At 39.5% G+C, this 21,520-nt stretch overlaps 1 protein-coding gene across 5 annotated transcripts in view; it reads left to right on the top strand.

Moving 5' to 3' along the window:
* Positions 1-21,520, top strand: part of KCNG2 (potassium voltage-gated channel modifier subfamily G member 2) — a 52,765-nt gene that overhangs the window by 6,741 nt on the left and 24,504 nt on the right. Inside the window, exons 1-2 of one of the 5 annotated variants that reach the window (XM_064422359.1) lie at positions 12,365-12,468; positions 14,252-14,469. The exons of 3 other annotated variants lie outside the window; for them this stretch is intronic. The gene's annotated coding sequence lies outside the window, so the exon portion shown is untranslated. Of the gene's footprint in view, positions 1-12,364; positions 12,469-14,251; positions 14,470-21,520 lie in introns of those variants that run through there. One more of the 5 variants, XM_064422366.1, reaches the window with a different exon arrangement.

Raw genomic sequence — 21,520 nt, 5'->3', positions numbered from 1 at the left:
CTCAGAGAATCCTAGGTGCTCCGTGCTGAACAGATTGTAATGGACATGAGGAAAAATTAATGATTTCCTTCAGATTATCAGCGCCATTTTTTTCAGCTGGTAAAGCCAGGAAGCTAGAGCCTCTATGGAGACTCTGCAATCACAATATAAATTAATTCAACAAAACTCTGAGTGAAACTCAAGACTCTTTAGAGCTTTTCAAACCTTATCCCAAGACTAAAGTCTGTATGGATTAGAATTCTACTTTATTCTGACCTGTCAGGATGAAATTTTTACTTGGTTCTCACAAATTAAAACTCTTCCCTCACAAACTGCCTTTGATAATGTTCCAAAGTTAAAGAGCTACTTGAAAAAAGCAGATATTTCCCAGGACACATCTCACAAATTTTACTTTCTAATTCTGACATCAGAAATTATTGCTTCTGGAGATCACTGTAATGTGGTTCTAGTTAATGAAGATTGTGGTAGACCATCAAGACTGATTCTTGCAGTGAAATTGCAGTTATGCTTAGTTGGCAGAGACCTGCTGTGTGCCTCCATGGACAGTCTAGTACCACTTTGTTACCATTACTGGACCTTTTGCCATCTTTTCAGACTGCCAGACCTTGTTGTTCAGTTGAGCTGTTAAATTTGATTACAGTAATGCACGCAATGTACACTAATGCCTGTTGATTGCAATAATACATATTGACATATTTCTGAACTTACCTCCACGCTCAGAATAATGACCAGCCTTACCTGCCAGGCTTAAGTAATCAGTGAAGCCACAAGAGGCTTGTCTGTGCTTTCCATTGATGTGCATGAGTACGCTAGCTTTGAATGGTATCCTTTATATGATGGCTTTAATGTAGAGGAGCATACAGTAAAATCATTACCCTGTTACATTTAAACAGGCAGTTTCTGTGGCAGTGCTCAATAATATATTCATTCTAAGTTCCCAGCTAAGTTTTAGGGTTTTTTTTCTGGCTTGCATTCAGTTGAACTTGTGTTCGTTGTTTAAGGGAAAGTCATATCAATTCCTTAAGAAAGTCTCTTCTATTCAGCCTACAAGAAGGCAGGAACAGCCCTAGTCATACCAGTTCTGGTTCAGATAAGGTTGATTCATTTTAAGTTCTGTACCTAGAATAATTTTACTGCCATATTCTTATCTGTTTTGTTTTTCAAGATCATTTATTCAAATTTTGAGGAGTGGTTTTTACTGTTATTATATACTGTAAAGTCATCAAAGGTGTTTCAGGAAGAACTTTTCTGAGTATGACTTTAAAGCCTGCAAAAACTTTTGCAAATATATGTAGATTAAGGAAGCTGATCAGGGTTACATACGAAAGAGAGAGAAAAAAAGAGAAGTTTTGAAAAGTCTTTCCATGACAAATTTAAGTAGTCTAGAATGAGATATAAGGCTCCATTTCATATCTACTGATTTAGAAAAAAATGGTTGAGTTCTGTAAGGCTGGAAAATGCACAGCATACACAACCATTTCTTTATCCACCAGAAGCAGAAGCAGCATACTCTCCAGGCTTTAGAGAGTCCCAGCATTTTGTAATTGTAGATTGTGAATATCCTCTTTCACATGTATATTCTTCAATGTAAATATCACTAAAATATTTCTCAGCTTAGTACTGCATTTAGTGTTTCCCTAAAAGCCTGATTTTGAGCTCAGCCTCTCCTGGTGGTTGTATGAGGCTTCACACCATGAAGGCTTCCTCTGGCATCAGAGGGACTGGAATTTGTTCTGCAGTCTGCTGTTCTGGGCTCTTAATTGGGAGCAATTCCTGGCTGCACGGCGCAGAAATGTTCTTCTTGGCTGAGGGTAAATCAAAGGAGCCTGTCCAGACCTACCTTTGTGTAAATGAGAGCATGTCTCAGTCCTAGGTGTTTGTACTTTTATTTCTTTGTACTTGTACAGTGGTCTAGAGTTAAAACCCTCAGTCATGGATGAATAATATACCACCCTTGGACCAAGCAAGAGTAAAACTTCTGATTTAATTTCTTTTCTAGCTTTAAAATTTAAAAAAAATTGTGGAAAGAGCTTACATTCAATGTCTAATCCTGACAGACTTCACCCTTAGAATCATAGAATATCTTGAGTTGGACGGAATCCACAAGGATCATTGAGTCCATGGAAGCAATTTTTTCTATGGCTTCTCAATTTCCACTGCAATCTGCTGGTGTTCTTCCCTAATTACCTTTCAATTAAAATAGCTGATTCTCACTTGGCTTTCTTCCTCTACTCTGAGTTCCAGTATGATGGTTCTGCAGTTGGGTCAAGTGAGAGCAGCCTCAGGACTGCCCAGCTTGGTCGGTTTGTATGATCAGGGATGCACTTTCCATCTGGAAGTCACTTTGCAAGCTCTGCTTTTCTCCTGGAGGAAGGGAATCAGCATAAATACCTTAAAAACATGCACTAGTTTGGACTTGGCACCGCAGTATTGTGTTTTCTGTAGGTGAAAATTTCAGCAATCAAAGATTGGCCTCTTTTCTGCACTATCCCAGAGGCATTGGATAATAGAATAGTATGAGTTGGGAGGGACCCTTCATGAGTAATTCACACAGACTACTGAGTACGGTGGTGTCCTGAAGCTGATGGCTCACAAAAAGTAAGGAGTTTCAAGCGTGGGTCCTTATAGAGTATTGAAAGGCCTTTTATTTATCAAATCTCATACATTCTCTTTTATTTATCAAATCTCATTCATTTTAATGACTAGCTTAGGGTTCTTGTGCTTTGTCATGTTAATAAGTGCAGTGAATCATCTTTAATAACCATTGCATTTCTCTGTAAGCTCTGATAGCATCTGTGGGAGACTGTGACAAATAATACCTGTTCAAATGCTGCACATGTGGGTATGCATGCTTTTTTGTTTCATATCAAACATGGCTCCTTGTTCAACAACATACTACAATTCTAAATACTGGAAAATTTTAATTTTTTTTAAGGTTATCTAGAATTTATTTATTCCTCAAACAAAGGGATTCACCTTTACCTTAAGTGAGAGAAGACTAATGTATGATCCAAAACTGATGCTTTGATGCATTTTAATAAACTGGATTCATTGAGCTTCTTATAAAAAAGTCTTATAAGGATGCATTGTTCTATGCATGTGTCAGCATGAAGAACCAGAAAGTCAGATGAGGATTTGTCATGTACAGTGGCAGCCATCTGATTCTTTTCTGAAGCCTCTGAAGTCAGTATGTCTCTGGGCTCTTCTTGCTTACTTCTTGATCGAGAAGATTTTTCAAGCACATTCAGACTATTGAAGTTTACTGACATGATTCCTTCCCCACCTTTTTGCTTCCTTGGCATTCTTCATACCACTCTTGGCATTCCCAAAAGAGAATTAAAGAGAAAAGTATTAAAGAGAGAAAGTAATTGTACAACCAAAAGGTCCTACTCTACAATTTTTAAGTTATTCTATGTATCACTGGAGATTTCCAGGAAAAAATCTTGAAGCAAGACACACAACTAAAGTTAAATTCAATAGCATAAGAAAGGTATAAAAGAAATCAAACCCTTTGTTTTCAGAATGTAAATGAAAATGCAGCCTTGGGGTTTAGTGGTAAACTGCTCCCAAAAGCAGGATACATCATGAATGTGCAGGTTCTTTGAACCTTCCAGTGAAGTGTTCTGTAACTACTGATTTTGTCCTCCTATTTCCACCTATGAAAGATAGTAGGCATGGTCCAACTTTGAGGCATCCATTGCTGGAATTTCAGCTGGCCATTAAATGTAGTCAGGTAGTCATAATATAATGATCCACTTTCACTTAAAATAAATTAGTATAGAATTACCACAGACTGGTGTTTTGACTTAAACTATTGCTAGGTCAGAGTAGAACAACAGTGTTCAGGCTCTTTATCTGTACATTTTGCATTATTTTCTGTCCTCAGTTGTAACAAGCAAGAGTTTTTCTCTGTTCATTTTGTGCATTCACAGGGATAGCAGGTGTCACCTGAAGTGGTTTCAGAGTCACCAGCTGCATAGTCATGGGACTGTCTATGAGTAAAGGTGTGGGTCCTTACCAGCGAGGATCAACAATGCCTGACTTCAGGTTTCTGAATTAACTCCTCAGCCGCATCTAGGGGCTGCATGAAAGGCAAAGGCAAGAGGGAACAGGACATTGTGCCCTACATTGGTGGTGGTACGGACCTTGTGTCTTGTACAGTGATAGTGAGGATGGAAGATAATGAATGAATGTGATAAGGAAAAGAGCGTCCCTCTGCCTTTTCCATAATTTCATCCAAGCCAACTGGTAATGCTGGAGTGCCAGGAAACAACATGTGGGCTTCCAGGGATGGATTTTGACACATTTTCGTGTTACTTATTTTCCAGTGTTACATTTTTGCTATACAAGTGGGTTCTCAACAGCACAGGAATAAGTATATTAGTACATTTATGTTTAGGGCTTTGTAGCTATGTAAAGGCAGTCGCATTTATCAGATTTTATTTCCCATCCACATTCCATCCTTTGGTTTTTATTATTTTTTTGAGTGGAGTGGCAGGCATGAATGTGAGGGGCAAGCCTTGGTAGCTTTGCAGGGGCAAAACGTGTGGAAAGTGATGCCAAAGTCCCTTTGGAGAGGAGGACAAGGCAGGCAGCCAGGGGATTAGGAATGCCTGCTACGAGCTGGCATGCAGGATGTGGCTGGAGGGAATGCTTAGGTGAGACTGCAAGAGGGAGGTCTTGCCTGGAGTTTCATTTCAAAGCATTTGAGCCTGAGAAGGGCTGGAAATGGTTTGTGTGACTGCTTAACTGTAAGAACTCCATTATTGCACTAGACAGTCCTGATGCCTGATGGGCACTGGTGTCACAAGACACTTCAAGGAGTCTGTCTTTGCACAGAAGGTACCACTCAGCCTCAATGACATATACTGAAGCTTTTGCTCTTTTTAACATGTTATAGGGATAGATTTAGGCTGGGCCTAGCAGAGCTCTTCTCCCATTGCCTACCCTCCTGCTCCCTTGATGCAGTGCAAGGGAATCAGAACCACACTGACTTCTCTCCACCTCCTCAACCCTGCATTCTTCTCACAAAAAACCAGAAACAAAGAGTGTGTTTCATGTCGCTTCATGTCTGTGACTCAGCCTGCCATGGACCCTCAAAGGATCATGTGCCCCTATAGCATCACCTGGTGCAGTGAGTGTGCAAAAGAGGCACCTGCTCCCTTGAAGGGTGCCCAAGGCACCAAAAACCTTTTTCGGTGACTTGAGGTGGGGCAAGAAGACATTAGCCTGCAACTAAGTAAAGTGCACACCATTTTGGGGGAGGCTGAGCCAGTGGACTGAAGCACACAGAGCTGGTTTCCTCCAGAGGGGATGTGAGTGAAGGAGGGATAGGCAGCAGCATATGGCAGTTCAGCTCTGAAAAGGCGCTGTGGAAAACGGCAACTCCTTATTTAGCAGATCAGCTTCCTCTCTGGATGCCCTGACTGTAAGTCTGTAGAAGACCTAATTCTTTCCTTGATAACTGAATGGATTTGGTCTGGAAATAGAGACTCTCATGGTGCCTCTAACTGAAGATTTTTTCTGAAGTGGAAAGACACTATCAATTTCAAGGCAAATAACATATGTTTGAGGAGAATTTTAGGAGGCAGCATATCAAGATTTTATGCCAAATCCTGAGAAAACATTTGGAAAGCATTTCAGAAGTAAGTAAATGCAAAAGATAGAATCAAGGAGGGGAAAAAAAAGTCTGTTTACTTTCATCTGCTCTTTAGCTGGACAAAGTCAAAGGAAAATCTTTGCTTAACCGCAGACTCATCTTGAAAACTCCTGCAGGCTCATGCTTCAAATAGCCTCCTTCCTCCTACCCTGAGTGTTCTGGAATGGGAAGCAGAGGTGGGATGAGACTGGGGCTTAGGAGAAAGAGAAATTGTGTTTATTCTGGCAAGCTACACATTTTATTGTCATTTGAAGCTACCTTAAGGTCAATCTTGTGCTCTGTGAGTAGCCTGGAAGAAGTCATGGAGCAGTGCCAGGAGCTGGCAAGCAACTGATAGTAAGTAACTGACTTAACTAGAGTGATATAGTTGGAATAGACCCAGAAGGGCAGATATGACAAAAATAGCTCAGTGTAATTGACAGATTTTGTTTTTCTGTGCATTTTTATGGCCACACACAGTTACTTTTCATGTTTCAAGTCAACATAAGAAGTACCAATTTTCAAAGCGAGAAGAGCAGGAGGCATGCAGAAGATTTCTTTAAATTTGGACTTCATGGCGAGTTGCTAGTCTAGTATAAAATTTGCTGGCCTCACCCTCCAGAAGGAAAAACGAAAACAAAGAGATACTGAAATACTATATATCCATTTGCCTTAGGCAAAGCAGTCAGGTAATATAATTTCACCAAGAGTAGCTGAAAAAGTGATGAGGAGAAGAACTATTCAGGAAGTGTAAAGAAGTATATATTTTTCTAGGGAAAGAATGTGCCTCTGGTTTTAGGGTTTGTATAGTGTGCCCAAATTATACTTCTAGGCATTGAATGACAGATGAAGTAAGACTGGGCAAGGCTAACTAGAGAGGTGTGCTCAAAATTTGTAGTTATCTCTTGTCAGGGTGAGCTTTATATCTTTTTGCATTAGTATTGAATTTCAGCAGACCAATTTTTGAAAGGTGTTAGAACCGTCAAGGATAATGAAATGAGATCAGTCTGTGAAGGGAAAATAAGTTGAGGGATCATAAAAAGTGCTGACACTTAATTGTGACAGTAAACTGAAAGCCTAAGGGGTACACGTGCTACCTAGAAGTAGGAAAGAAAGCTAATCAAAAGAAAGGAAGTTTGATACCAGTTCTTATCCTAGAAGGTAAACAGTTGTATGAGAAAGAGGGGCATATGGAAGGCTTAATGTAACTTTTGCAGATAGTCATTGGAAGCTTCAAGTAGTGAAATATTCAGAATTAAACAGGAATAAATGAGAGATTTAAGATAGCCTTTATTTGGAACATGAAACAACTCATTGGAAAAGGTTTTAAGAAGAATAGATAATATGTCAGCAAAACAGAATGACTCTGAAATAAATTATGAATGTACGAATTACACAAGTTTTCTTGTTCTGTTTGTAGAAGCACATTCTGCATTTTATAATAGCCCCTGACCAGACTTATTTTCAGTGGATCAAATGTGATTCTTTTCATGAAGAAACTGAAAATGCATAAAAGGATAGCAATAACTTACACGGTTGCAACCTAGAACGTGTTTCATAATATGCAATATCCTCCAGATTAAATAGCTAAGCCTTCGTTTGCCTTCTGGTTTGTTTGTTTACAGTCATTCAGGTATGAAAAATCTACATTTGACCATGTACAGATGCATTTGAAAAGGCATTTCAATAGCTGCACAGCTAATTAGCTGATACAGTTATGTAGATGTATTTTGAACATACAAATAAGGAGGTGGTGAAAATGTAACCTTAAATATAATTTATTATTGCCACAGTTTTGATAATTTAAAGAGCTGTTAGTCACTGTTTATTGAAAGGATCAGGAAAACATCATATGTTGCCCTTTGTTCTAATAATTATTCACCAACCCTGTTGGGCTGGCACACTCAGCAGTGAGAAAGGATGGAGAGCAGATAACACCAGTGCACACTCCCAGACATGAAAAGTCAGGGTCAATCTCAGCTTCTAAACCAAGCACCAAAGAAAGCTTGCCAGGTAGGAAGGTAATTAAAGTATTGTTTCAAAAATCAATTTCAGGGCCTGTGGGGATGAGATCACAATAGCTTCGAAAGTAGGATCTAGGTAAATAAATTGTAGGTTATTGTTTCCAAAATGCAGCTTCAGTAACCCATATTCAGTTAACTTTTGACTTCATGGCTTAGATTTGAAAGCTATATTGGGATGAAGTTTTGCAGTAGATAACATTTGCAGGTCAATTCTTTAGAACATATGACAATGACTGCTGATTTATATAAGCTATTTCACATAATGTGATTATGCAGGTGCCTGCAGAAGGAAAAATGGACCTGATAATGAGGTGCTGGAACTGATGCACAGTGGGTTGATACTGCAAGACATTTATTTGGGGTGAAAGGGTCCTTAATAAGAAGAAAAGTATGTTGCTCTAGAAAAGAATAGCTTGGAGAGAGAGTAAAGAAACTGTTCAAAATGAGAAGAGATCTGCTAGATCAGTAAGAAAGATTATTAGATCTGCCAGGAAGTAAGAAAAGATACTGCAAGTTACTCCTTTGCCTTTTCAGTACTAGGTAAGCAGCAGAAACTAGGCTAATGGATAAAGGTGTTTTATTCATGCTTTAGAAAAAAAAATTAGCTCAAGAGTTGATTAAGGGGATCACTCATTAAAAAGTGGCATGGACATAAGAGCAGATGTCCATAAGGGAGGTGCTCATCAACAGCTCTGACCCTTTCAGGAGAATTTGGAATGAATATGTCTGTAACTTGTATAAAATTCCTCCCCACTGTCTGTCTAGGATGGCTTGACCGGGGTTCTGCAGTCTTCATTGCTCCTGTCTTTCTGGGTTGGAAATAAAGATGTTAAGGAGTGTGAAATGAGGTGGAAATGAGGCAACATGTTGTCTGTTCTCTCTCTTTGTCCCCATCTTGTCCCCATAATCTGAGACTCAGTGCTTAGGAAGGCTCCTTTGTAGTGATTTCTATGTTGCTTCCTCTTCTTCCTTTCATTTGGTGGAACCACACGGAAGCCAGTAGGTCTTGCTGAACCTGAGGGAACATTGATTTTTCTCTGTCCAAAATCACCGCAGTCTGAAAACTCTAACAGGTTTACATGCAACAAGACATTCTGCATCTTTCTGTATTGAGAATTAAAACACCTTCTTAATTTAGGTGTGTGTAGCCTGGCTGTACTGCAAGGCTTCATCTGCAGTTTGTAGCTGTGTATTTATAAATCTTTATGACAGTCTGACAAACACACAATATCCAGGCATTCCAACACAGCTACCAGTGAGTGCTCACATGATGCCTGTACATACATTATGAAAAGTAGCTTGCTTTACTCTCATAGGCTGGCGAATTAAGTGGCCTTGCTTTTTCTATCACTAACAAATTCCCAGTTTTGTCAGGTCAGTGAGAATGCAGACTATGCATAAAACAGAGGCAGGAGAAAACATGAGATTCTAGCACATGAAAAGGATATTTAGGTGGTTTGGTTTAATTTATATTTCATAGCTGGGCTTTGGTTTTGTATAAATACAGTGAGTAGTAAAATTTCTAGGGTTTGCAGGAAACTGGGACTTTTTTACCGTGGTTCATAGAGATGCATTTTAGTTTTAAATCCTTCCACTTTACGAGTCCAGGATCAGGAAGGCTATTTGCTATTTTTAGAAAACAGCATTTATCCAGCAGCAGAAGAGGTAGTACCACTTGACATTAACCCTTTCACTGGCTTCTTTTTTAATATTTGGCTCTTGGGTGTGTGTATGTGCTTTGGAAGGGTGAGAACCACCAGGTTTTCCATAATGACATTGTGTGACCAAGGCATCTCCAAAAATAAGGAATAATTTGCACTTGTTTTCAACCCGTACACACGTTTGTATGCACATTATAACTAAACACAGACTTACTTCCAGCTGGTCCCCATCATAAGTACCTTTGTATGAGCAAACACCTGACCGAGGTACAGACACTGGAAATTCACATGCACAGGCTGAGTACGTGCAAAACCAGTATCTGCAGGGATCACATTGAACTTGAGCATTAAGGAGTTATGCTCTGTAATGCAAATCGCTGAATGTGTTCAGCTTGGGTAAAACAGCTATATTTATTTAGTAATAAATATAGCTGCCTAATGTGAATCTTATGGAAGCTTCTTCCAGAATAGTGCTTAAATTTAATTACTGAAATTTTCAGGTTTACATGCACCAAAGCGTAGTAGAAATCCACTATTTTTTTATAGCACTTCTGCTGTTTCAGTGAGTATCTCATCTGCATGGAGAGATCAATTGGTCTACAGCACTGACTTTTGATGTAAGAGTGCCATACTTTAAAAAGTTATGAATATGGAGGAGATTTTGTCACTGCCAAGAGATTAAAAATAAACCCCAAAAGGCTCTGTGTGCAAAGATTCTCAAAGGACCTGTTTACCTAGGGTAGTTCTGGTTGCTCAAAGATGGCTCTTTTAGATGTACTAGCACATCATTCTTGCCATCCAGCTGTTGCTGTTGTGCCACATCTGCTATCCCCAGATATGCCAAGTGTCTCAAATTGCACTGGGCGCCTCTATGCAGGCACCAGATTCGAGCTGCTCATTTCCACTGGAAGCCAGTGGGAGCTGATGACTGATTTGACCCTCCTTGGTGCTTTCTGGCCTTGTGCTCTTGCGGGCTGGAGCTGTGCCACGTGCATTTCGTGTTGCAGATCCCATATATGTCTTTCCCTACCTGAAATGAGGGGAATATATGGATATCTGCATAGATATGCATATGAATGGGGGAAAATGCAACATTTTCTAGGCAAGTGTTTATATCTATTTAAGCATGGGCTTAGTAGCAGTTATGCATGTACTTGGTAATGGTTTTATTAGGTGATATAGCAGACTGGGATTCTGATTCTGAGAGCTTCTTACAAGGTGCTTGGCACTTGCTAACTTATATTAAAAGTGCAGGGATTCAACATATGCTTGAATTAAGCTCTAAAATAATGAGTATCTGCTTTATACCATATTGATCTCTATCCTTTTATTCTTCTCCTCTGCCTTCACACTGTAAATTACATGTGAGGGTTTTTCATTTAGTAGTTGTAAACATAAAACCACCAAGTGATTTTAGTCTATGATTATATTTTATCAAAAATAGTATCATTTACATTTCTTAGCTGACCACAAGAGGTTTAGCTAAGTGCTTTCTCTCTCCCAGTCTCTTTCGGCAAACCCATCTGTGTTTGCTCATGTCTCATATTTATTTCACACTTTGTTCCCCTTTCAGATTATGAAGTTATCCTTTACACAAAACCATCTCTGTAATGATGACAGAGACATAGAAATTTATCTTGTGAATGGGGTTTACTGTATAGCACTTGTAGGATGTTTCCAGTTCTGTCCAGCAAGTCTTCACAGGGGTACCCTCCACTCCAGCTCCTGAAAAGCCTGAGGATGGACCTCTCCAGAACCCAATTCCACAGCCCATTCAATTCCTGTTGATTCAGTTGAAGCTAGGCTTTGTGGAGTATGATTTTACACTTCAGGACAAGGTTTCTGAGACGAAATGCGGTTTCAAGTTGCTGTCAGGGTGTAGAAGTTTTCACCAGCCAAATAAAATTTTGCTCTTGGGAAGGGGACTGATTCAACTGGAGAGCAGCTGCTAAATCAGAGTTTAAAACAAATTATTCTGTATCAGTGAGCTACTGAGACTGAATGCATTAAATAAAACAAAAAAGGTTATTTAAGGTGTAAAATAAATAATATAAAAAGAATTATGCAGTACAAATCAGATTACATGCATTTTTGAGCATTTTCTTTAAGTAGCTGTTAGCTACTTCTTTGTCAATCTTTATTCAGAATTTTAGGTGCTATGCTTTAGATATCTCTGCTTGCTTTTTACTTGATGAGCAAGCAAATTGGATGTGAATTAATATTTTATGAGATACCTTTTAATTAAAAATTTTCAGGAGGAGAGAGAATGAAAGTTATTTTGTTGCTTATTTCTTCAGTGTATCTTTTGTGCTAACAGTAAAGGCTGGTTGTTAGCAAAAGACCCAGTAATAGAATAATGAAGTTTTGTTTTGAACAAATGGCCTAGGATAAATAAAGTTGAAGTAGATAAATCTGGGGTGTTTTGCTGTATTGCATGATACAAATATACAGAGCTGCCAATCACATAATCCTTTTGCCTGAGAATCACTGCTGTCACTGCAGAGACTTTCTGTAGAGACCATGCTCCAGATTCTTCAGTGTAGTAGGTAAACCTTATATTTACCAAAGTACAGGCTTGCAGTAGAGAGGGAGCCCAGCCTTTTTGTTAGTAATGTGAAACTCCATTCTGTGATCTTTCCCATTTAGCTGAACATCCATCTTTTTTCCCCTGACTATGCCAGTACTGCAGTGCCCTAGCAAACACAACCTGATAAGTTAGACTAGCTTATTCATCTGCAGAGCACCTTCCAGGGAACATAGTTGGCAGTCAGGGAACATAGTTGGAAAGAAAAAGAGGTGCAAAATTATTCCTACATTTGCCAGTCTCCAGCTTCTTTGAGAGCCTATCAGATCTTCTGGCAACACAAGAAAGCAAGAGCAGCTTCCCATTGCTCAAAGTGAAATAGTCATGGAAATCCTGTTAGCTGCACAATGAACTGGCCAGTCGGGTAAAGGTGGAATGAAGAAGCAATTTGCTCAACTCTGCTGGCCCAGTTCACCATCGTGGTCACCTTCCCGTTTTCCATTGGCAATGGGATTGCCAGGGCCCGTTGTAGGCCTAGTTCTGAGCAGAGCCGTCATGGCACGCGCTGGGAGCAGCAGTTCCGCATGGATCTCTATCGTGACCCGGATTTGGGGTACATTGGTCTGTGTAGTCATACTGCTTTTGCTGATGTATGGTGTGTTTGCACAGTACCCCACCATTAGCCGCTCTCACAGAGCGCTGCAGTAGGAACCTGCAGCCGGAAGTTAAAACCAATGAGGCAGCCATGGAGAAGGCCTGGAGTGAATTCTTAAACACCTCCTGAACGAGGCCCTTGGGTTAATTACCTCCTGAGTTTTTAGTGTCAGCACCACAGACTGTGCAGCTCATAGAGCCTTCCTCATGGAAGGGGAAGGCCAGCTGGCAGTGAACTGAAGTAACTGGAAATTCCTTATCATCTTTCTGATGGTAATAAGATTTAAAGAATGACAACACAGAGGAAGAAACCAGCAGCTTTGTAGTGTGCCAGAGATACTGGGATCTGGCAGTGATTTATTGTTTGTCTCACTTTCAGAATGATGTACACCTTATGGCTAACAACATGTCCTTTTGCTGCATGAAAATAACTGCTCAGAAACAAAATTGTATCAGTAATGGTGGTGCTGTAAAACTAATTCCTTAGTGGTATTTTATCCCAATGTTTCTGTGTATTTGACGGTATTGCAAGTAGAAAGGTGGTGACCAATCTAGCAGAAACTGAAGGAATCTGGACAGAGGAGAGCTTTCTCATGGAGAACAGGAATTGTTCATTTGCTAGCCCAACTGCAAAGACAATTAGTGAATAAATAGGCACCCTGAGCATCCTTTAAAGATCTGGATTGTTGTCATAGTGTTGATACTATTGCCTGCTTTCATTGCCCCAAGAGCTCACTTTGGGGTTCATATAGACCTGTTGGGTCAAAAACTTCTAGACTGGGGAGCTGGTCTTAGAATTGAGCTTCTCACACATCTGGCATTATAGCAGTTCTCTTGAAATGTTACATCAGTGTTTCTGCATGACATCTGATCTACCAGGGTTCTCAGTGAAATGTTTTCATCTATTGCATATGTGAATAATTAGCCTGTCAGCCTTCCTCTTGTATCTGTTCCAGTGTTCTTGAAAGGAGAGGTGATTTATGAAGGATTCAATGATTGCTGAAGATATTGCACATAACTGGATCAGTCATATTTTACCTGATTTTAAAGCCATCATTTTCACAGTGGAATCCATTCATTCCCGCTGCATTGCGTAGACAAGCCCATTGAAATTTTGTAGAGAACAAAGTCTTAAAAAATGCTATCATCCTCATGAGCTGACTGAACTAATTGCATTAGAGAAAGCGCAAAGTTTTCTAATAATTTTGGCTTTTTATGAAACATTAAAACCGGTAACATTATCAGATTATCTTTTAAGTGAGTGAGTGTGTTTAGTGAATTTGAGTGTTTCTCTATTGAATACAGAAATGACAATTTAGTGGAGGGTAAAGTGGGTTGCTGGTGAGAGAAACTACAGAGATGCCTTAGACTATTACAGGTCATTTTCATCCTCTTCAATAGTAGGGTAAGAATGTGGAAATGCATCTGTAAACCCAAACTGCAAAAGACTCCTCTCTACCTGTTTGAGAGGGGAAAATATAAACTACCTCCCACCTTTCCAGGAAACAAAATAATCAGTGCTTCTCCACAGGTGCTGTGGCTTTGTTCTGTCACCTTTTGTTGGGAAAGTTGATGTTGCTACCATATTTGCCTAGGAGGAATTCAGGACAGAAGATGTCATGAAACTGACATTTTGAAACAGAGTTTTGTGTTAAATTTATAAAAATACATGAGGGATTCTTTGTTAGTCATAGTATTAGTTTTCCTACTTATTTGAGCACAAATTTTAATTTTTTTAATTTACTTCAAGCTGCTGCAGTATTTCCAGTTCACTACAACTGCAAAATGCAGATGTTCCGGGGTAAAGACTGCATAGAACAGAAGTGAAGGGCCTTGGGAACTTCCCGCTCCAGGCAGTGGTGGTCATTCCTTGTGGAAATGCAAGTTGTGTACAGAGCAAGATCTGGAACACCACCTCATTTGAAAACACATCTGGAGGACAGGATTCCTGAATTCTGTCCACAGCAGGTAGGGCAGGTAATTTTGCTGCACTAAGCAGCAGTTATTAGCACTGTGTCAGTATTCCCAGTGCTCAGTGTGGGCATCATGCCACAGAGTTATGAACCCCCTCTGTTTAGGGGTCACCTCATCCAAGGGCTCTGGAACCACAGCCATATTAATCTTCTGCAAAACACGTGTGTCACTGTGAGTGTGGGAAGGGATATTCGAACAAACAAGGCAGAACAAGCTCTGGGGACACCAGATGTGCACAAAGAGAGTGATGAGCTAAAGTGGACAGACTTTAGGCCAGGAGCTATCCTTTAACCAATGTCTCTCTGAGATAATTCTACTGCATGTAGAGTTTTATTTGATCCAGTTCCTGTTAACTCCAACCATGGATTAAATATACAATCTTAATGAGTCTAAATTTACAAAGCATTCTATGCAATGATGTTAATAATTAACTACAATCATGTTAAATTTAGAGGCAGAATTGTGTTTAAGTAGAGATGGGAATATTTTTGAGGTCAGTGCACAATTGACTTATGAAACACACATGAGAACAAGAATGTTGTCTGCAAAAAAAAAAAAAAAAACAAAGAAAACACATAAAATCCAGTGTTCACTAATTCAAGCTAACAAGAGAAGTAAAATGCATCTGTATACAATTTATTTTCTCTGCAAGGGATTTCATGTGGAAATTTAAAAGGCTAGATCTACATCTGAAATCTGTGAGCAGTTAATAAGAGCATTTATTCAGAGAATCCATATGTATCTAACAACCATTCATACAAACCTGTGATGAATGGCCCTGAAAGAGACACCAAATAGGTACAGTTCTTAGGAAAAATGCCCCAGCAAATGTTTATGAACTTGCGAATGTGAAACTGGGCTAAGAGTGGCATCACACAGCCAAACCTTCTTATTCTAGTCAGAAATCTAGTTGGTATATTCTGTATGAAATCAAGCATATTAATCATGTGGGTGGGAAGCTGCTAAGTATAGAATTGCAAAAACCTGTAGGATGGATCAGAAAGAAAAGATCAGTGTTAGGAACAGAGCTTGTAAAAACTGCATTTTTCCCCCTACAGTGATCTGCAGACCAACTGGAACACTTGACTGATAATTCTGTGATTTTCAAAGACACCAAAACTTGTTTGGTTTTTTGTGCTTCCCGAATTTTGGCAACAGAAATGAGACAATTTGTTTAATTTCCTGGATGAGAGGGTAAACAATGCTGTTTCAAAATACTACACAGTCTGTCACTTTTGCATTTAATAGTGCTATTCATATGGTGTCTTAGGCCAGCTGTGTGTATGTAATCATGACGGGAGCAGATACTTTAAAAACTGGATTTTGACTATTTTTTTTTATTCTAAAATACAACAAGCTAAGAACAGGGAAAGAAATATTTCAGATTGGCAACTAACTCACAGTACCTTATCTGACTGGCTGATTTAATGGGATACTAACAGGATTAATCAGTAAAGCTCCTAAAATAAACTTGTGTATGATTCATGGAAGAATAAAAATTTCACCATCTAGTAGCTGCCAGTAAGGGTCAGAGGTACTGGGTTCACAGGGCTCAATCTCTGAACAAGCAAGTGCAGACAGAACACATTTTAATTTTAGGCTTCTGACACTGTATACTTAATCCAAGGTTGCAGTTAACAGGAACTGGATCAAACAAATCTCCATGTCCAATCTAATCTTTCCAGAGTCTGGGAGCTACAGCACTGCTCTGAAGTCCCTTCCCTTTCATCCACTTGGTACATATTTGGAGTCTGTTCACTTGTTCAGGAAATATGAACTGAGGGTGAAAGCACATTTTACAAACCTGTTTTTCTGGTAACCAACTGAGGGTTAATTCACCTAAACAAATAAAGCATTGTTTGAACATGATGCTCTATTTTATTGTAAGTAGTAATAATTCTGTGGGGAAAAGCTTTTCTTCCTAATCCTTGCAGTCTCTACTTGTTTTTTTTATTTATAATTCTTTTTAAGTGGAATACATGTTTAAAGACCTTTGTGGAATCTTGAAGCTTGCTAGCCTGAAGAGAATTCTGTAATTCTGGGTAGAATGCAGAAGTAAGAGGTTCATCCTCTGTCTATATTTTATCTAGCTCATCTGCCTTTGTCTTCTGTGCAACTGAAGTGTGCAAATAGCTTCACAGAAATAATAGTTTGATGCTACTTAGGGTACAAAGATAAATGCGCACCAAAAGCTTGTGGATGTGCAGAATAAAATTTGGTTTAGCTATGAAGATACAGGTAAGGATCCCATAGCTTCACATAGGTAGTTCAACTAAATCCCTGATTTCTTAAAGATATCACAATGTTAATACTTTCACTGTAGAACTCTGGCAAGTGCAATGACACAAGATAACTCATAATCTGTCTAATGGAGACAAATAGCTATGGGTGTATGTCAGAATAATTAATGTTGAGTCAAGTTAATTTTTTTATTTAACAAATTGAATTGTTTCAGCTAATTATGTAGTGTGGCCTAAATGTGATGAGGGATGTTCAGAGAAGAAAATTATTACTTTTTTCCTCCACTGAATTAATGAAAATATTAAGGAAATTGTACACTCAGAGTATGAAACAATGTCCAGCTTCACATGCTGAGTTTTGCAGCCTTCATTACAGCATGAGTCTCCTGGGCTTCTTGGATTGACTAATGCAGCATCCTCCTCAAGGCCCCCAAAACAGTCTCTGGAGAAGGCTATCTTGGCTATTGTGCTCCACACCTATAGAAGAAACCCTTCTTTCTCTGTTAGATGGGGGTATCTCAGCTAGATGTGTAAGGTGATGTCACCACTTCCTGTTACTCTGATGAAGAAACAGACAAAATGAAGGGCTGTTCAAAATTCTAGTACCTTTTCAACTTCTTGAGCTACTGCCTTCCCTAAGCAGGGGCTTAGGAGGTTAGGGATATTAAAGTTTATTTACCATAAATACGGAAATATGTAACATTTGACTGTGTCCAAGTTTAGGTCCCCCTGAAAGTATCCTGTGACGAGGTGTGGTTCAAGAGACAGGACAGGAGGAAACAGCCTCAAGTTGTTCCAGGGCAGGTTTAGATTGGATATTAGGAAGCATTTTTTCACTGATAAGGTGGTCAGGCGTTGGAACAGGCTGCCCAGGGAAGTGTGAGTCATCATTCCTGGAGATATTTAAAAGACCATAGATGTGCCACTTTGGGACATGGTTTAGTGGTGGACTTGGCAGTGTCAGGGTAGTGGTTGGACTCAGGGATCCCCTAAGGGTCTTTTCCAATATAAGTGATTCTATGATTCTGTGATAATGAGTATGTAGGGAGCCATAATCATGTTCGGTGTGGATAAACTCAGAAGCTAATTCCCCAAATCCCATAGGGTCTGCCTTCCAGGCTTAGCTTCATCTGTTTTACCACATCCTCCCAGTCCCCTTTTCAGTTTTGTTTTGTTTTTAAATATGTGTATTTCTCTCACCCCATCTGTTTTTGCATTTTGTAAGCCTCATGGGCAGGTGCTCTCCTCTCCATGTTTCTGCAGTGACTGGCAAGGATTTATTACTGGGAGTCCAAGTTCTACTGGATTGTAATAAGTACAAGAATGACGTGGATCTCCTAAGCCTCTTTGTCCACACTGTTAGCTGTAATATCACCAAATGGAAGGTCACTTGCATGTGTAGTGTTTAGTATTAAAGTGATTGTGTGTGCTGTGGTTTATAAATCACATCACGGTAAGAAGCGGGAACTGCTTTGGTCCCAGGCAGCAATGCCAGGTTTCAGCACATCCCTGACTAGAAATGGTTGAGCACTGCAGAACAGATTCACTGACTCAACTCTCATTGGAATTGAAAGAAAATATCTTGTGGTCACCCTAATATATGTTTCATGTTTGTGGCTTTAAATTATGACACAATTACCTGTTCTCTGTCAAAATGCGTTTCATTTCACAAAGGAAATCTTAAAACATTAATTGCTAAAAGGTCTCACAGCTTCCTCTTGCTACTGTAGCCCAAATGTAAACTTCCAATACTTTGTCATTTTACAGCAGCAGTTAAAAAGAGACTGTTCCCAAAATCACAGAGTAGTTCAACTAGAAAGAGACCTCCAGAGTTCATCTATCTGCCACTGCTCAAAGTGGCATCAGCTAGAACAGGTTACTTGGGACTGTGTCCAGATGGGTTTTGAATATCCCCAAAGATAGGCCTCTACCACCTCTCAGCATTCTCTTCCAGTGTTTGACCACCCTCAGAGCAATAGTTTTCTTCTGAGCAACTGCACAAAGGCCTCTGAATTCTCCCTGTTTTTCCCCCCGGCCACCTGCTTTTGTCCAGAGGCCCTTCAGAGCCACCTGCTCAGGGTGGTTTCTCAGAGAAGGTGTGAGTGCTCTGCCCATGACACTTTCCTGTACCCTCATTTATGTGCACAGACTTCATGTGGTCACCCTTCCTCCCAAGGTACCCTGCAGTCTTTGCTCCACCCCTGCCTCCCTTTCATCACTGTTTTCAAGTTCTCCTTGCCAAGCTGCTCAGCCTCTTGGTAGGGATGATTTTACCCCATTTTTCATTCTTACCCAAGGTAACTTGAGAGCAGGAGAACCTCATGCAGAATCACATATGACTTAGATGCAGCAGCACTGATAGAATGGGATAATGAGGAATGCTGATGTGAAGAGAAGTTCTGGGAGCAGGCAAAGTGAAAAGGCAGTAAGCAAGGAAATAACCTTTTCTCCACTGAGGAAATAATTCAGCAAAAAGAAGAACATGAAGCAGTTTTGTGCTTCTGACATTTATTAATGTTTTTTAATCTTTGATGGGAAATACCTGTGTTGTGACTATCTCAGCTGTTTGCTGCTGACAAAATGTGGCTGAACTTATGGGTGTGTGTATAGACATATACATGTGCATACACAGATGGCCAAAGAAAGTACTTCTTAGTGAATACTAAGAAGTTGGACTATATTATACTAATATATATACTAATATACTATATACTAATTGTTGGACTATACTTCAAAAAAAAGAAAGAATCCACACAATGTATGACCCACCCCTATATGACCCTCAAACTGAAATAATCATACAGCATTTCTCCCACAGCACTTCAAATTTATGAACAACAAATATAGAGTCAAAATATGTCCTTCATCCCTGTGATGGGCAACTTATTTCAGACTGTGTTTTAATAGTCTTTCATGCACCCATGTGTCAGATTAAATAGTAGAAATGCCAACTGAATGATAATGTAGTATCATTTCTGGAAGTATTGGCTTTTAACGTTAATCTTCAATGGGATGCTTTACTGCAGGCATGTGCATACATTAGATAACCCTGGCATGCTGAGACTATTTTAAGACCTACATAATTTTGAAACACCCTTTAATATTTAGTGAAAGTCATGATACATTCCATGCACATAAGATCAGAAGCAGACCTTCCAGGCTTGTTTTACTTCTCAGGATAGATGCCAAATTGGGAGCCCACAGTATTTTGGTTTTCTATAGGAGAGTTAAAATGGCACAACAAGCTGTTCCTCTGACATCTGAGCTCAGTCTTGGGCAGTCAGATCACAAGGTGGAAGTGCCAAGGAGAATAATAAATACAACTGTCTTCACATGCTTATCTTTTAATCTGAGATTAAATATGAGATTTCCAAAACAAATGCTGCCAGCTATTGTGGATTCTAGGATGTTGCACTGTGATGTCAGAAAATTCTTTTTAGTTACTGAACTCCAGCCTCTGGTGCTGCCTGTACTGTCCAGAATCAACCTGTTAAATCATAGACAACTTTAATTTGTAAATACTTCTTTCTCGCTTTCTATTTATCCACTGATGATTAAAAAAAAAAAAAAAGAGCTGTGTTCTTAAGCTTTAGATTTAAGCAACATAATTTAGTATTCACAAAATAAAAGACTAACCCTCCATAATTCATAGATTTTGTAGCAAACAACATGTTTACAGATTTTTACATTGAGTTAGCTTCTGCTTAGAAGGAGGAAGAAGTGAATGTAAGATTAGATTCAAAGCAGTTCTGTGAAATTTATCTGGCCCCTTTATGCAACAACCTGCTACACGGGGGAGAGGAAAAAAATAAATCCTGGCCTTGATGCCAAAACAATATAAACTCCTTTTAGTGTGTTGACTTGTGGAACAAGTGAGGCATGAAAACAAAAGTGCAGAGCCCTCAGTAGTGACAGTGAATATTTTATCTTACCAAGACAAACAACAAGAGACCAAATCCTTAAAGCATATGCCGTGCTGACAGTGCGCTCTCACTGTGACAGTAATGGTATTTGCAATCCCAGCTGCACTCAAGCCTGTGCTGTAAAAGCACCCATTCCTTAGAGTGTGTGTTGCCCTTTACGAGCCCTCAGCCAGATGAACGAGCTCTTCTCTGTTGCTCATGTTGCCCTGTAGAAACGGATGTTTAAACAATTATTTCTCTCCCCCAAAGTGAAATTGTAGAGATTTTGGCATCATTAGCTCTTCTGAAATTTTCACTGTGCTGAACAGTATCCTTGGGTGACTATAGCTTTTTGCACATAAAGCAATCATTTCTGGCTTTGTAAAATATCTGATATAAGTGTTGGTCTGAAATTCAGGGACTGGATCCTCGTAGAAATGTTGAAGCAAAAGTACCACTCTTACTGCAGTGTTGTTGTTTGAGAGTGATTGGTAAGAATGTTTAGAGGGTGATTCAAGGCTGTGACTAAAAGTATTCACCAATCTCTGTCAGAGATCATTTTGACTAAGTCTGATGAGGTAAGAGTTGGTGAGGCGATTAAAGATAAAGGAAGTTGCTCCTCTGGGAATGAGTTTGAGTTTGTATGCTCTCCAGCTTTTCCTAGCACCCATTTGTTTGTTGTTCTCTCCCAGTTGAGGCATGAGATTCAGAGGGAATTGGAGAATGTTGCTTATAAATTATGGATTTACTGCCTCACAATTACCATTCTGTCATCAAAAATGTCAGTTTATCCTTCACTAGTCAGTTCTTTCTCTGTTTCTCCATCCTCTGTTTAAAATTGTTCCCCATCACTGCACCCATTCTCAGCTCAGGTCTTTTTGTGGAGACCCAGTCATCCTACAC

Source organism: Passer domesticus, chromosome 1 (genome assembly GCF_036417665.1).
Source record: "Passer domesticus isolate bPasDom1 chromosome 1, bPasDom1.hap1, whole genome shotgun sequence".
Classification (NCBI taxonomy): domain Eukaryota; kingdom Metazoa; phylum Chordata; class Aves; order Passeriformes; family Passeridae; genus Passer; species Passer domesticus.
This window is presented reverse-complemented; position numbering and strand designations above follow the sequence as displayed.